The sequence below is a fragment of the Eptesicus fuscus genome, chromosome 10, assembly GCF_027574615.1.
Source record: "Eptesicus fuscus isolate TK198812 chromosome 10, DD_ASM_mEF_20220401, whole genome shotgun sequence".
Lineage (NCBI taxonomy): Eukaryota > Metazoa > Chordata > Mammalia > Chiroptera > Vespertilionidae > Eptesicus > Eptesicus fuscus.
The window spans coordinates 52,261,946-52,278,496 of record NC_072482.1 but is presented as its reverse complement, the minus strand read 5'-3'; the positions used below and the strand labels follow the sequence as shown (position 1 = coordinate 52,278,496).

General features: G+C 34.9%; 1 long non-coding RNA gene across 1 annotated transcript in view; it reads right to left on the bottom strand.

Moving 5' to 3' along the window:
* Window positions 1-16,551, bottom strand: part of LOC129150607 (uncharacterized) — a 121,590-nt gene that overhangs the window by 40,903 nt on the left and 64,136 nt on the right. The window contains exon 2 of the long non-coding RNA XR_008557328.1: window positions 13,134-13,260. This is a non-coding gene — a long non-coding RNA (uncharacterized LOC129150607). The remainder of the gene's footprint in view (window positions 1-13,133; window positions 13,261-16,551) is intronic.

Here is a 16,551-nt window from a genome sequence, read left to right as displayed (position 1 = left end):
GTGTATGGAGAATCAAATTTTCAGATAGTGTCTAGTGAACTTAAATTCAAATATTTTTTCTATGAAGCATTTATTAATAATTGTAACCAAATATAATACCTTTCGATCTGATAGCTCATGCAATTTTTTTTTCTGTATTATATATCCCAACAGCAACTTTATTTAAATTTTCAATTCAGAATACTATCCTAAATTATTTTCCAGTGGCTTTAAGTAAACTTATTCTTGCCATGTTTTTTAAGATGCTCATGGGTAAAGACCCCAAAGTTTTCAAACTTATTCTACATGATCAATAATACTGTGATATTAAGGACATGGTAAATGTTGACAATTTATTGAACCAAATAGTCTTCAATGTATTATTTCAAAGGAAAGGATAAAAATGGGCATACTTTGATCTAATAACTTAATTATACTTTTAAATTTAAATATATAGGTTTCTTTCATAATCTTAACACTTTAATATCCATATCACAGAAGGTGATCACAGATATTTTGGTCAATAGATTATACTTCAATGAAGGGAAATAGTGGGGATCCCTGCTTCCTAAATGCACAGTGTGCACTTGGCACAGAGGACCACAGTGCAGAGGCTAAGAGCACAAGCTCTTTGGCTTAATTACCAACTCTGTCACTTACTAGCAAAATATTAATTAACCTCTTTGTGCCTCCGTTTCCCCAATCATTAGGATTATTAATGTAATGTATGTCTCATAAGATTCTTGTGAAGATTAGGTAAGTGAATATATGTAAATTGTGTCTGCACAGGAAAGGTTTAAATTTTATTTTAGCTACTGTTATTATATGTCTTTTCTCATTTCTTCTTTATACAATACTTTGACTTTATAATGCCCATTTTTGTTTTTTGGAAAAGAAAATCAAAATACAAATATATACTACTTACATGTCCCAGAGTCCCTAAAATTAAAACCTACACTTGATGGTTGTAAAGAGTCACTGTGGCCAAATCAGGAATATTTAAGCAATATATCTGTTTTATATGTTTCTAATACTCAAAGTTCTAAACAGAGGGACCTGTCAAAATAACTAAATTATATTTGATCAAATTGGCTTGCCTCCACTCCAAAATGGTCAGGCAGAATTAAGGTTAAAGAAAAAAAGGGAATCATGGCATTTGTTTGTTTGTTTGTTTGTTTTTACATTTCTTGTTCATCTTCCCAATCTCACTTCTGTTTTTCCCACTGTTTTTATTGTGATTCCTTATGTGATATTTGCTAATCACTTCCCACCTCTATTTTCCAGTATACTTTAATTTCTGATCCTATGCATTTTATTGGTTTGCATTGTAATCTTAATGACATTGTGCAATGTGCATGAAGGTTTTGTGTGCAACAACAACAAAAATTAACCCCATCAAAACTGCTTCTTTACTATGTTGGTCAACATTCCCATCAGTGACAACTACATATCCATGCTTGTTGAATGAGCATCTGTCTCCTGGTTTGCTTCTTTGTCATTTTTTACAGATTATCCTGCATAACTTTTCACCTAACTCTGCACTCTGCATGACACAGGTAAGAAAGCACAAAACCAAGTGCAACACTCTTTCTTTAGAGAGTGAACATGCAGCGCAAATTCATGCTGTGAGGATCTGCAAAGCTCTGTGAGCTTATGAACAGGTGACAAAAATGTTACGGCAATCTGGAAAAGCATATTTTAGACAAAAAAACTATTGTATTATTTAGGTACCAATGAATTTGTTTAGCCACAAAAGAGCAGTTTATAATACTGATTTTTTTTAAATATGAGGATATAATTTTTAGAAACTAAAATTTAAAAAAAAATCCCATTAGAGAATGAACAGGTAAATAATTAAGAAGTCAAAATCACAATACCAACAACAGTCATGTATTTTATACATAAAAGGATCTGTTTTCTCCAGTTTGCATCACAAAAAAATATTTCTTTGCAGAAGCTGAAAAGAGTAGAAACCAGATCCTGAATATTTAATAGAAAATAAAATTATATTTATTTTTAAGTGCATTCTACATTCAAAACAACTGCATACTCACAACAAATCTATTGCATTGCCCTGACATAGTTACTGCAAAGGTTTTTGCTTTGCTGTCCCAAGGGCCCAATTGATTTATCTGCCAGAAGCCTAAAGCCCCAAAATAAGATAGCTTTGAGTTTACAGAGGTCATTTTTCATTGTCTAAATAAAAATTTCTAAACAAAAATCTCTCATCCTGTTAACCGCAGGGTCCTTATCTCCCCAGAGGCTAAAGCAACCTGAAAGAAGCCATTTCAATTCTTTCATGAAGAAAGATAAAAGCAAGTTTTCGATTAGAAAGCCCAGCAAAGCCTTCTTATTAAATGTTGGTAGCAGTAACTAGTTGAAAAGGCAAAACTGTCCTAGAATGGGGTGGGGGAAAGAGGGAAATTATTATGCATGAGACAACCCTTATTCAGAAACTGCAAAGGCAATCGGAAACAGTGACATTCCAGAAGGCAAAAAGAAGTTTAGGCATCCTTGTAACTCTGCACAGTTGTTCTCCCCAGGTCCTTAATAATCTGCTTAGTTTTACAAGCATGTTCTCTTAATTGTGTGTGCTACTTTTATCAACTAATATTAACTACATGTCACAACAACTATGCATTCAGGCCCACCTTCTCTGATCTGGCATCATTCAAGTGTTTACGCAGCACAGGCAGAGGTAGAACGTGGCAGGCTATCCTAGCTTCAGAATAATGGATTTTGTGAGGCTATGCTAAAAGGATCAAAAATGACTTCACAGACTAAGTTTCAATAAAGAAGATAAACACAGAAACCAGTGCTGATGCCCTGGGAAACAAAACAGAATGGTGTCAGAAAAGGAGGATTTTGCTACTTGGAGAAACTTACTAAAAGTGAAGGAGAATACAAAATCAGGGCTCATATTTTAACTTGTTTCTTTCACTAGAATGTAATAGGAAAATGAAATAATTTGGGGCATGTTTCCACTAATACATAAACTAGTTTATCTACTAGTTAAAGGGCCAGGATACCATTTCTAACATCTCTGAAAAATAGAAAAGACAAGGAATGGGGGTGAGGGATATTTAATTCAGTAAGAGTAATTTTTTAAATCTCTTTTCTAAGTTTGTCCTCTTAATATATATCCTGTTAATTTTTTAGATTTTTATTAATTTTAAATTCTGATGTAAAGAGAGATACCTCCCACACAGGAATAAACACTCAGGCACTGTCTATAAAAAGAGTGGCTTACATTATCTGCCCACTCTTAGCCTTAAGATAGTACCTACGAATGAATATAACTCTGTTCTTCTCAGGCAGGTACAAATTCTGAAAAGCATCTAAAAGTGCTCTCTACTATGCACTTCACACACACACAAAAAATTTCCTCTTTTCACCTAAGAAAATATGAAAATAAGATTTATATACATTGATTATAAAATTTAATTGTCACAAACTGGAGGTCACAATAAACCACTGTCAAAGAGGATGGCTCCATATTAAATATTTTATTTTATTATTTATTTTTTTTATTGTTTAAAGTATTACACATAGTAGTACATATATCTCCTTCCCCCCCCCATTGACTTTCCCCAGCCTCCCCTACCCCTTGTTGCATCCATATTAAATATTTTAATACTGAAGTTATTACTAGTATATTTAATAGGAAATATCTAAATGTTCTAGTAGTGTATTCTACAGAGAATTTATCCTAGAAGATTCTGTGGAAGCTATGTTGCTCAAAACCAGATGTGGTATGAGAATATAACTAGGGGCTTTTTCTGTGTGTGTATGTGCACATGTGTGTATTATAGCTATAATGGGTAAGTGGTAATACCTACTTTGAACATTTCTCAGCCAAAATCATCTTGACTATTTCCTGTGAGGCAGAACTTTAAAGATTAATTTATCACTAGTTTATGTGTTACAAGGGACCCAGTACTGCCTCATAAGAAAAGATGTGCCCACGAGGCCACCTTCAGGCAAAGTGGGATGGTTTTCTATCCAGCAATGAGTCTTCATTATATACCTCAAGTGCTGCTTATATGGTACTGAACACAGGACCAGTTTTACTATTTCCTAGACATATGGATCTGCCATGAACCAGAAATACAAAATGTTTCCTCCCTGGGACTCCATCAGAAAGTAGAATGTTGATCTTTCAGACCTTATATGTCCATCAAAATCCAAATTGAAGGAACTATGATGCTTGGGGGAAAGCTGATAACCTATAAATTAAAAATTCTGCTTTGAATCCTAATGTCCCACTAGAGAGAATCATGTATGGCTTCTGTTGGCCCCACACATAATTGATGCCATTGAGTTCTTTATGGATGCCCCTGACTCATTTTATAGAAGGATGCATACAATAAGCAGCTCTATAAAGTTCCTAATTGTAGTTTATGTAACAAGGTTGCAGAATACATTACCCCATGCATCACTCAGTATTCCTCATATCAAGATCCACATTAGAAATGTCACTTAGAAATCAGTGCTCCAAAAAATGAATCTATGTTTTCCCTGAGAAATTGTTAGGGCTTATCTTGGTTGATACTAAGTTTTACATGACTGATTTTATCTGCTTTATTTTTATATTTTCCAGTATTACAATTATAAGGCATTTCTAATATTTTGGGAAACAGAGTGTGGCATTAATAATACAGTACAAGGAATGGTTAAAATGATTGACCTCACATTACAAAAGCCCTGCAAATGAAAAGGAACTCCTGACAACACTGGCTTAAGTAACAGAATCAGGCAAGTCATACAGAGAAAGCAGAAAGGGCGGCCGTGGCTAGTGCAGCTGCTCAGCAATGTCTGCAGGGGCCGAAGTGTTCCATCTTTCTGCACTGCCATCAGCAAGCTGCTTTTCTGTCCCTGTTTGTTTTGACTCTTGGTTGTTAAGACTGCTTTCACTATTACGAATAATAAGACTAGATTCAACGATAAGAGGCAGAGGGAAGGAACAGTACCAGCCTTGCTTAAGTCAGAAAGAAAGTTTCCCTAGATGTCCCCAACTTTTCCTCATGCCTTATTGGATATAACAAGAACACATGAACCCCTCTTGCTGCAAGGGAGGTGGGGAAAGAGAGCACTTGGCTTTCTGGGACTTGCTGTGAGGGTGGCAAGAGAAAGGGTGGTTGTACATGACAAATAAATTATCAAAAACAATATAAAACAACCCAAAAGGCTCTGCACAGTTATTAAGAAACCTCAAAAGGGGCTTCTAAATATTCAGAAAATAAGTTCAGAAAATAATAGAGTACTATACTAGTACTATGACAGTATTACTGGGAAAGTTGAAGGGTTTGTCTTGATAATGTGGATGGTTATATTTTAAAACTGTTCATTGTGATGGCATTGTACTCTCATTACTGGAGATTTCAAGGCTCAGAAAAAACTAAATCACACATCAAATAGATTTCTTAATAATGTCTAATTTCTTTGGCCAACTTATTGTCAGACCCCATAGGTCATTATTGTCTGTACATTGTATTATGGGTAAAAAGAATAAAATGTCAACTCTGCCTATAACTTTTTTTTTTTGCAAAACATTCCTGCTTTCTTTATTAGTATTATATTTTACTAGAGGCCTGGTGCACGAATTCATGCACGGGTGGGGTCCGGCCGGCCCACCCTGATCGGGGCCTAGCAGGCTGGGCTGGATGGGGGGAGGGGACGCAGGTGGTTGGCCAGCTGCCCCTGTCCCTGGTCAAACTCCAGGTCGCAGGGACAATTTGCATATTAGCCTTTTATTATATAGGATTTTTGTTTTCTTTGCAAAAATCTTTTCAATTCACACTTCCCTTTTATAAGGGTTAGTTTAGTTTAAATGAGTAAAGTGATCCATAAGTCCACTTACTAAGGTATATGAAAACTACAATATTTGACATTAAACTTAGCATGAATCAGATAGAGTTCAAAGGTTTTATTCTTTTTTTTTTTTTTTTATGATCATAGCAGGCAAAAAAGATAGGTAGTATTAGTATCTCCATCTTACAAATGAAAAAAAATGAGGCTTAATGAGGGTTTAGAGGCCCTTGAATTCAAAATCTTTCTTGAATAAATAAGTCAACTGGGTAATCAGTCAAAATTCAACCAAGTGCAGCCATCAATAAAATGGAATTTTAAGGCACACTCATAATCTAAGAAAAAATAAAACCAATGAAATATTATGAATTTATTGAAGGTAAGCCTCTGTGAAAAAGCAAATTCAATTTTACATTTGTATTTAAGGTAGAGTACAACAAAGGTTATCTCTAGAATAATGACTGGCATCAGAATGTTTTTAATTATTGTAATTTCTAAGAAAAGAATGTAAATATATTTTATGAAAACCAAAAGAATATTCTAGTAAACATTCAACCAATAAGGAAATTCAATAAATCTTAAAGCCCTGTAAAATCTTTACTTTATGCAGGAAACATCATGAGATTTCAATTCCTAAGTCATCCATAAATGCAGAAATGACATAAACAACTATGGACTTTCATTACAGAAACAAAGAAAGTAGTGGACTCAATGAACATTTCATTTTCTGGTGACATTCCACTGGAATTCTTGAATGCAGACAACATATGCATGTTGGGTGCCAGCAAATTAGCCCACATTTGATAGAGGTGTGTTGTCTCTCACTGAACAGACTTCAGGCTATATCATGACCCAGCTAGAGCAGTGCACTGTCTCCCCAAATCCTGAGCTTCTTCTCCTGGCTCTTATTCTAGAATTTTAAAAAATTCATTTATTTGTTCTTAAACTCTGGTCCCAAACAATAGGAGGTTTTTGTTTTAACTCTCAAGTGAGGTAATAAATGATTAATTAAAATGTTACTATCAAACAAAATAAAACTTTAATTTGTCTATAGCCATGTGTCCTCTGACTCATTCCAAATGGACATCCTCCCTTTCAGATCATGTTATAGGGAATATATTGCTCGGTTCTTGAGGGTCTCCCAGCCTCTTTGAGAAATCAGATAGTTTGCCCTGCTTTACTATCATTCTGTAAAGTGTAAAATTGCTTTCTAATTACTTTAGGTAGACTTAGATGCAGAATCTGATACAAATCAGTTTCAAATTTATTTGATAAAAGAGCGGTGGTGGAAAAGTTCCCAGAAACCTGAACTGATGCCTTGGTACAGCTCTTATAGACAGTGATAAATAGTAATACTTTCACTCTCTTTTCCCAAGCAGTCTCTGGTGTGTTTTGTTGTTGTTGTTGTTGTTAATCCTCACCTGAGGATATTTTTCCATTGATTTTTTAGGGATAGTGGAAGAGAGCGGGAAAGACAGAGAGAAACATCGATGTGAGAGAAACATCTATTGGTTGCCTCCTGCATAAGCCCCAACCAGGGCCCAGGCCAGGGAGAAGCCTACAACCAAGGCATGCGTTCCTTACTGGAATAGAAGCCGGGACCTTTGGTCTACAGGTCAATGCTCTGTCCACGGAGCCAAACGTGCCAGAGCCAGTCTCTGTTTCTTATACTTCAAATCACTTCCCCAAATTTAGTAAGTCTTGCTGAGTTCTTTTGGGTTAAACAGGTCTTTTTCCAGCAAGATGTCATCCATTTTCACACTCAAACAGGTATTTATTTTATTCCTGAGGCTTGGTGTGGTATATCATCAAGAAAATTATGCTCAGAATCACACATCCAATACTACTTTAGATATGTTTGAAATTTTCTCTGAAGGTTTTTTTTTTAAATTCCATCCATTTTGCTAACATTTATTAGGAACATTGAATATGTGATATGCTCTGCTAGGCAGTTTCCCCTTCAGTCTCATTTCATATTTAAAAGGGCTGGTTTGGTTCAGAAAGTGCCCAAATAAGCAAACACAAGCATCTTTTTAAATATAAATAAAAACATCTTATGGAAAAGTGATTATTTCAATTGAAATATTAATAATGTTCCTGAAATTAGCATATAAGCCTTTGAAGGAAGTTCAACTTTTGCCATGATTTATTTGCCACACTTCTAAGTTAAGGCTATTAGAACACAAACAATAGAACTGGTAAAAAGCACACAGGGAATCTTAATACAGTCTCTGACCTCTAAGATCCGATAGTCTTGTGGAAAGACAGAAAAACAAATATACAATCTAATTTTAAACCATTTCAAGTAATGTGGGAATATAGTGATTTAGGTGGAAGGTTTCAGGAAAGGCTTCCCAGAGTAGGTAACGTTTTAGCTAAGTCTTACAAGATGAATTTCATTTGGTCAGAAAAAGATAGGTAGAAAAGCATCCAGGCCCAGAGAACAGCACCAGGACAGGTACGAAGGGTAGGTAGGAAACTGCAACCAATTTAGTAGGATTGGGTATAAGGCACAAGGTATAACAGCGTAACCTTAGGAAGGGAGACTGTAAACAAGGGTCGGGTCAGGTCATTAAAGAAACTCAAAATGTAACATACAAAGGGAGTCAATGACTAAGGAAATAATTAGGTTTTAGGTTTGCCTTTTAGAGTGCTTGCTCTGACTGCAGGCATTGCTGCTGGTTGACTAAGGAATTAAAACAAGAGGCAAGATCTCTCAGTCAATATCAGAATGAAGAGGAGATTCTCTGAAAAGCCATATCTCCCAGTGCCGTGGTCGGCAAACTGCGGCTCGCGAGCCACATGAGGCTCTTTGGCCCCTTGAGTGTGGCTCTTCCACAAAATACCACGGCCTGGGCGAGTCTATTTTGAAGAAGTGGCGTCAGAAGAAGTTTAAGTTTAAAAAATTTGGCTCTCAAAAGAAATTTCAATCGTTGTACTGTTGATATTTGGCTCTGTTGACTAATGAGTTTACCGACCCCTGTCCCAGTGGAATCTGTCCATTCGGTGAACCCTTGAATCTGTGGCTCCCCTGTTCACACCTGATTCTGGTCTCACATTCTCTCCCGCCCCTTCATGAGCACCATCCCTTGCCCTATAGCCTGACTACACATGCTTAATCCTCTTATCTTTAAGAGCCCAGTCAACTCCCACCAACTTCCTTCTCCTATGGAGAAGAAACAGTAAAAAAGAAGTGAATAACTTTCGTTCTTTAAAAAAAAAAAGAAAAGTATTGTAAATTTATAGCACTGATCATATATTTATGTATTTCACATACCTAACTATGCGAAAAAGAAACATATAGCCACAATACAGCTCTATGTAGCTTCCTTTCATTTTATGCTTATCCAGTAATATCTATATTTTAGGATAAAAATAATTTTAGTAAATACATATGCAACACCAGCCATTGACATAAAGAATACATAATGAATTAGCTATATTCCAAGAGAAAAATCAGGTGATTAATTTTCAAGTGTTTCAAGTAGAACATTAAAAGAGAAACAAACAATACAAACTATACATATGGGTGTGCAAACACACATACACACAAACTATGCAATAATTATCTTTCTATTTTAATATCTGTAGAAAACTCTTTATAAAAAGCACCCTGAAACAGCACAGTGGAAATTTAAGACCAAAATAAATTTCACTACTATAGAGCTTTCCATGTAGAACACATAATGTCCTTGATAGAGACCATCATGTATTGGGACACACATGTTGTTTTCTACTATTTTTTACTAGCCCTCATTCTTGTTCTTCAGGGTTTCTATCACAATAGAAGAAAATAAAAGTTTTACCCCAGGGGGATTTTCACAATAATGCAAGTTATCAATCAGTGCAAATATTTTTTCCACCAGGGCTTATGATTGCATCCAGATTCCTTACATCACACCTTATGTCCAACAGGTTAATATTAGTAAGGTACAAGTTGTTAGAAAACTACCAGTAAATTTTTTCCCCTCAAATTTTGCTACATATTTCAAGCTCCTATGGGGCTGTAACAAAAACTTTATTTCTTTGTTTTTATCCAAACTTCAGATTCTGAATATGCTATGAGTGATAAAGATTAGTTATAAAATACTAATTTAAACCATACTTTTCCTATGTTGGTAACCCTAAAAAAAATGTATTTTAATGAGCATATCGATGCATGTTGTGCAGCCCAGAAAGACACTTTAATCACCTACAACCTCTCCACTCTGATCAGAAGACCATGAGTGAGTCACAGGCACAGTCATTGCTACTGTTTTCCTTCTCTAATTGGACATCTCATCTTTCCACTATATGCCTCTCCTAGTCTTTGCTTTGACTCTTCTTTTTCTGGCTGCTGGCCTCAAATCCTTTGGCTTTTAGCTAGACTCATCCTAAATCCAATCTCTAGGAACTGTCCTCTACTCCAGGGGCAACTTTATAGGGCATGTAAGCTTCAAGGTCCCACTTTTGCACGGGCTTCTTCCATGACACTGAATGGGAAACTAGCAGTATGCCCATAAAGTCTTTCTTTTTATATACATTGAAAAGTAAGAATTTTTTCCTTTCATTAAAGAGGAACCCCCACATTTGTATAAGCTTTGGAATACATGAAACCCCAAATTGTACTAACTTCATCCCTAAGCTGGTTTTTGGCTGATGTTCTCCCAGTAAAACTCTTCTCTCTCCATCTCTACCACCTGGGTTCCATTCACTGAAGCCCACAAGCAAGTTTTGACTTGACCCAAGCTCTTCTAGGTTTCTGGGCACAATGCCCTGCCGAGCTCAGCTCTGAATCCTTCATATTAGTATAGGAGAATGAGCACCTGAACTACAATAAATAGTATGGAACAAATATTGCCCATAAAATGTGTATAAAATGCAAAATTAAGACCCCCAACATAGGATAAAAAAGAGTTTACTTTCCTCATCTATAGCCAGTTTCTCTGGGACATATCCTAGACACATGAAAACTAGTTGTAATGCCAGACACATCTAAATATATCTGAATGACAAGGTTTAGCCACAAATCTGAGGTCTTGAAAGTATGTTTGTTCCCACCTAAATGCTTGGCACCATTGGAGACTACAGCCGAGTTGATTAAGCTGTGCCTGTGGGGCTGTCCACCTGCAGAATGGCAGGTGGAAAATTATTCAGAAGAAGTAGTTTAATTGGTGACCTTTAAAATAATGATTCATTACCTTAAAACACTTTTATTATGTCAGCATGAGTGCTTCAATTGAAACTAATATATTTAAATCAAAAACAGTAGGTCTTATTTAACCTATCTTTAACCAAAAAAGTACGTTTTAACGATTTTGTTGGAATTCTTTATCTTTCCTTTCTCTTCCCTGTTCCCTTTCCTCTTTTTGTTTCTTTCTTTTCTTTGCTTCTTTCTATCTTCCATCACCTCCCTTTCTTCTTTTTTTCCCTGCTATCCTTCCTTTTTCCCCTCCCTCCATTAAGCTCTGCTTTTGTTACTTGGGTGGCCTCCATTTGTTTCTTTGCAAATGAAGCAGCATTTGCAGAGTACACTCTAGCCCCAAATAGGCAAAGTCATTTCTATATTTCTGGGAAGCAATTTGCCCAAAGTGACTTCAGGAATAACTCTTTCAACCAGGCAAATAAGTCAGACAGACCAGTATTCATTTTTGATCCTACTCTTATTAGCTACTGTCTGGAGTTGCTTGGGTATGGAAATGAGATAATACATGTAAAGCACCTGGTAAGATTCTGAACTCTTAATAAAAATTAGTTCATTGCATTCTTCTTCATAGTCTAATACTGGGTTTTCTATAATGGCCAAAAAGAACAAAATTATGACATATATTATTATATGCACAGCCCAAAGGCAATCCTATTAGGTCTTACATCTGGCCTGGAATTTTTATAGAAAGAAAAAAAAAAACCAGAATGAGTGAGAAAGTTGGCAGCCCATTAAACAATATGCTGCATGACCCACAAAAATCAGATCTCCACATGCTAACAGGGATCTGAACCTACTGCAGACATATGCAAGTAGCACTACTCTGGTTTCTAGAAAACAAACGGCTAGGCAGAAGCTATATTTACTAAAACATGATTGTGATTTTTAAAGCAGTTTTCTGACCATTTTTCATTATATTCTGGGCTATGTAACTTATGGCATATACATTTATAAATAAAAGCATGAGAGCCTCTAAATCACTGAGTTAAGCTGAAATGATGCCTCTAGGGTTTGGGATTATAAAAAAAACCTGAAAGGAGACAAAGCAGGGATCATAAGGCAATATCCTACAGGAAGCAAATTGATACCTGGGATTACAGTAGCAATTCCTTTCTGGCGTTTGTGAAGGAATATATTTTAGGTAAACAAATAGGCAGAACATTTTGGATCTCTGTAAACAGATCTAAAAAGTTAGACAAGAGTCTTTCCCTATATGGGCACAAATGACATCATTCATAACCTTTTGAGCAATTGGTGCATTTGGAAGAGCTATAATCTGCAGATATGATACTAAAGTCAGACTATTCACTCTATTTCACATTACAGTCCTACTGGCAGAGCATGAAAAAGGCAAGCAATGACTAAATTTTTTCTTGATAGAATTGCACCTGTGATACTTCCATATATATATATATATACACATACACATACACACACACACACACATACATACACACACACACACACACACACACACACACACACACATAGATATGTCTTTCTGTATCTGTAAACAGTAATAAAGGTTGATTTATTTCCATATCAGCCTTTTATGATAAATGCTATCATTGTTTTTTTTTCTAATGGATATACAGACTAGGAAGTTAAGTGACACAGAAGAGATCCTAAACCATTGTCACTTTCTATTTTTAAGCCATATGTTCAACAAGTATCAGTGAGGAGTTTGGAGGAGCTTGAAATGAAAAAGGACACATCATGTTATTCCTTAAGGAATTTAGAAACAACAGGAAAAAGGCAATATTACACAAATACTTATGACACAATAAGTAGCTTAATATATACTATGGGAAACATATGAACACTGGGCCATACATTTTCAAAAGAAAGCAGAAGTATGCCCAAGATAACCAAAAAAAAGCTCTGTGGTAAAATGTCATTTAACCTAGACCTTAAATTATAAACAGACTTTTGAAATGAAAAACATTGGTGAGAAGTATTCTAAGAACCTGATTTTAGGTGAAGTTGCATTTGTTCCTGTTGGATAAAAACCTCTGAGAAGTAAAATTAAAATTTAACAAAAGGAGAAAAATCCTTTGACATTCATGCTTCTAACTTTCACCAATTATTTCTAATCTAGTACAAAGATCAAAGTATACTGGGATAAGAAATGGTCTGAGCCAAGAATAAAAAAATCACTCACTGTCTCTGGTTACTGATGACTAGATGGAAGGATGAGTGGCATTACTGACATCATCTGGGGAACTCTGTGGCATAACCAGAGAGCACTGTAGTTCATACACGCTTTCCCATTTAGTTGAGTACTTATTCTAAAAGACATCAGAATAAGAAACATCAATAACAAATTACTACATATATGTTATGTTTTCTTTTTTAGTGCATTTTCACATTTACCTAGCAATGGAAGACATTACATTATTTTTATTTTATTTGAATATATATTCATCTGGATACGGTGTAGGATACAAATTGGTTGTGCTGCTTTGATAAAATGCATAAATTACTCTCCCCTTTATTCATGCCATTCTCTTTCATTATTTATAGTTACATTCACCAAAGAGAACAAATAAATCCTATGACGACACTATACAAACCCCTGTTGGAAATATTTTCTGTTCAAATACACTAATCCCTTTCACAGAGTGAAAGCATTGCAAACAGCTCCTCACACCCTATGTTTCCACTGTGCACTTAGGGTCACTCGTGGACGTGCACATAAACATATGTTACTACCGGTGAAAGCAGACACTCGAGACCTGGGGGAAACAGAGGGTAGGAATGTTTGATACATGAATAACTAAAAACAAGAAATCCCCACCTACTTAAAAATTAGTTGCAGGGTTATTAAAGCAACTTTCCCATTAACTCATGTTAATATCTCTGGGTTTGAAAACATTATCTTGGGTCATTGGTGGTATATTTCACATTCTGGAAAGTAGTAATTTAATATCAGTGAATGTAAGATATATCTGACTACAATTCCTTGCATAAGCAGTGCAAAAATATTCAGAACCAACAGGAAAAAAAACACACGCATTTTTATACTCAATTTGAATAGAATCAGTAAATCAGGACCATGCAAACGAAATTCAGGTATGAAGGCAACACATCTAGAGAGACAGGGAGCAGGATGAGCAGGGGTCGCTGGAGCAGGGAGAGAAGGGGAAGGTGTGGGAGGACCCAGCACATAGCCTCTTTATACATTGAGATGGTTTTGAGAATAATAATGTGCTAGTTTCTTCTTCTTCTTTTTAATCCAAGTAGCTATTGAAGATTGTAATGATTTCAGTCTAAAAAGCAATGCTGGAAAGCCTCTTTGGAGATTGCCAACTCCCACTGTGCAGAAACACTGTGTCCCTGTGCGCTGGTGTAATGGAGACAAACAAAAGAAACACTTCAAGGAAAGGGGAGGCAGGAGAGGGAGTGCTGAAAGCATGGAGGATGTGGTTCCCAGGAAAACAGTCAGAGTTTTAGCAATGACCATAAGCAAGCATACCAGCCCCTAAAACTGAAACGGACATGAAGTAAATAAAAAGCTCCACCATTTAAGTAACATAAGACATAATGACATCCTCAATCAAAATAACAGTTACTTATCAATGATAAGATCTAGTCCCACTTGCAATGATACTCCTTCCCGCTTTAAATCAGCCCAATTTGATTGCACCTTTTCAGATATCTGTATAGATTCCCATTGGGAGAAAATATAGTTGAAAGATTATTAGTTATGGAAAAAAGGTTGTTCTATTGCTTCTGTTTGCACATATCTCTCCATTGTCTCCCTTTCCTTTGGCAAAATAAATGCTTTAAAAACCAAATTATGTAACTATGCAATGAAAATATCCTAATTAAGATTATTCTCCTTAGTTACTTAAGTTGCTATAAAAATTTAAACATGGCTTATTAATTCCAGATTCTGACTATTATAAAAAGGTCAATAATAATTACTGTTTATTTGCTTTCAAATGCTTTTAAAGTCAAACTTTTGTGAAATGGTGAAAACCAGTATTGCATGCACTTTCTAGAAAAACCTTCTCAGCATTTTAGAAAAGTATACTTAAATTTGTTTTTAAAATATCAGATCATTTTAACTGCAGTGTCTATTTTTACAATGAAATATAAAGGACTAACTTTGCTTAATGCCATTATTTCTATACCAGAAACTGGTGCTTCTTGGATATTATATATCTTTGTGTTCTAAACCAACTTATAATTTCTAACTATGCCAAGTGTCTTTGTATAAGTCTTATTTGTAGGTTTCATTAGAGTCTTGGTATTACTATAAACAGTGCAGTAAAAAGGAAGCATCTATTTTTGTAACCAGCAATTTACCACCAATATAATCACACTGGATCCTTCTGATAGAATATCCTCATATCTCTATTTGGAAGGCAAATTGATGTATCTGATAATTTTAAGAAAAGCATTTCAGGTAAACAAAACAAAAAATGGGGAAAACATGGTAGCCAAAAAATGCTAAGTCAGCAATGCTGTCAAAATCATTTTTAAAATCACAAAATATGCTGAAAATAATCTACTATTTTAAGATTTTTGTTTTTTTAAAGAGAAATAATCTTAATTGTGCTAGCATATATTAACACTAACTGTTAAAAAGCCTTATTCTGAAATTTACCATAAGAAAAATTCTGAAATTTCATTAATTATTGTACAAAATATTTTATCAAATGACAGAAACTGACATTGAATAATACTCTTTCATACAGTCCACCTAAATAATAGTTGCTTGATATAATATTTTTATACTTAATATCTAAATAGCTATCAAACATGCCTGCTATATGAAAGAAGAATAACAAAGAACAGTACAGGAATTCTGCTCTCCCTGAGAGTCACCAATTATGATTTTTAGATTTTTAAAAAATTCTGTTTTGTTTAATATTATTCAAGAACTTGAAGGACCTATCTGTTAACTACATACAGATCCATTCTTATTCATAACACTCAAATGTTTTATTTTGATATCTCTCATCCCTTTCATTTTTTATTATTAGTACAAGCATGTTTTATATAATATAATGATAGTTATTATTACATAATGGCTAATATTTATGAAACATTTACCATACGCCATGCACTGTTATAAGAGCTTTACATATACTGTCATAGTGAATTCTCACAACAACCTGAAAGATGTATTTTATTATCCCAATTATATAGATGAAAGGTTAAATAACTTGCCTAAGAGCGAATGCATTTTAGGCAGAAGTCAGAATTAAACCTGACTTGTGCGTAACATTTCTAGTATTGATAAATCAATGCTTTAAATGCCTAAATATATCTATATCACTTGAATATATTCAAATCACCATATACTTTAAATATAGTATTTTCAAACAGCAAAATATATGTGATTCACCAATAAAATTATAATATACCTTTCAGAAGAAACACTATGATTATCACATATGTCTGTCCATCCTCTGAAAAATAAAATTTTAAAGGTAGAATGTGGAAAGAAAAGGCAAAAGCATCTCTGATTAACCTCAAGAAGGGAGAAAAGATGGAGGCCACCTAAGACTCCAAGGAAAAACAAAGGATTTCAGCCACTTCCTTCCTTTTCGTTTATTTTGATATTAATA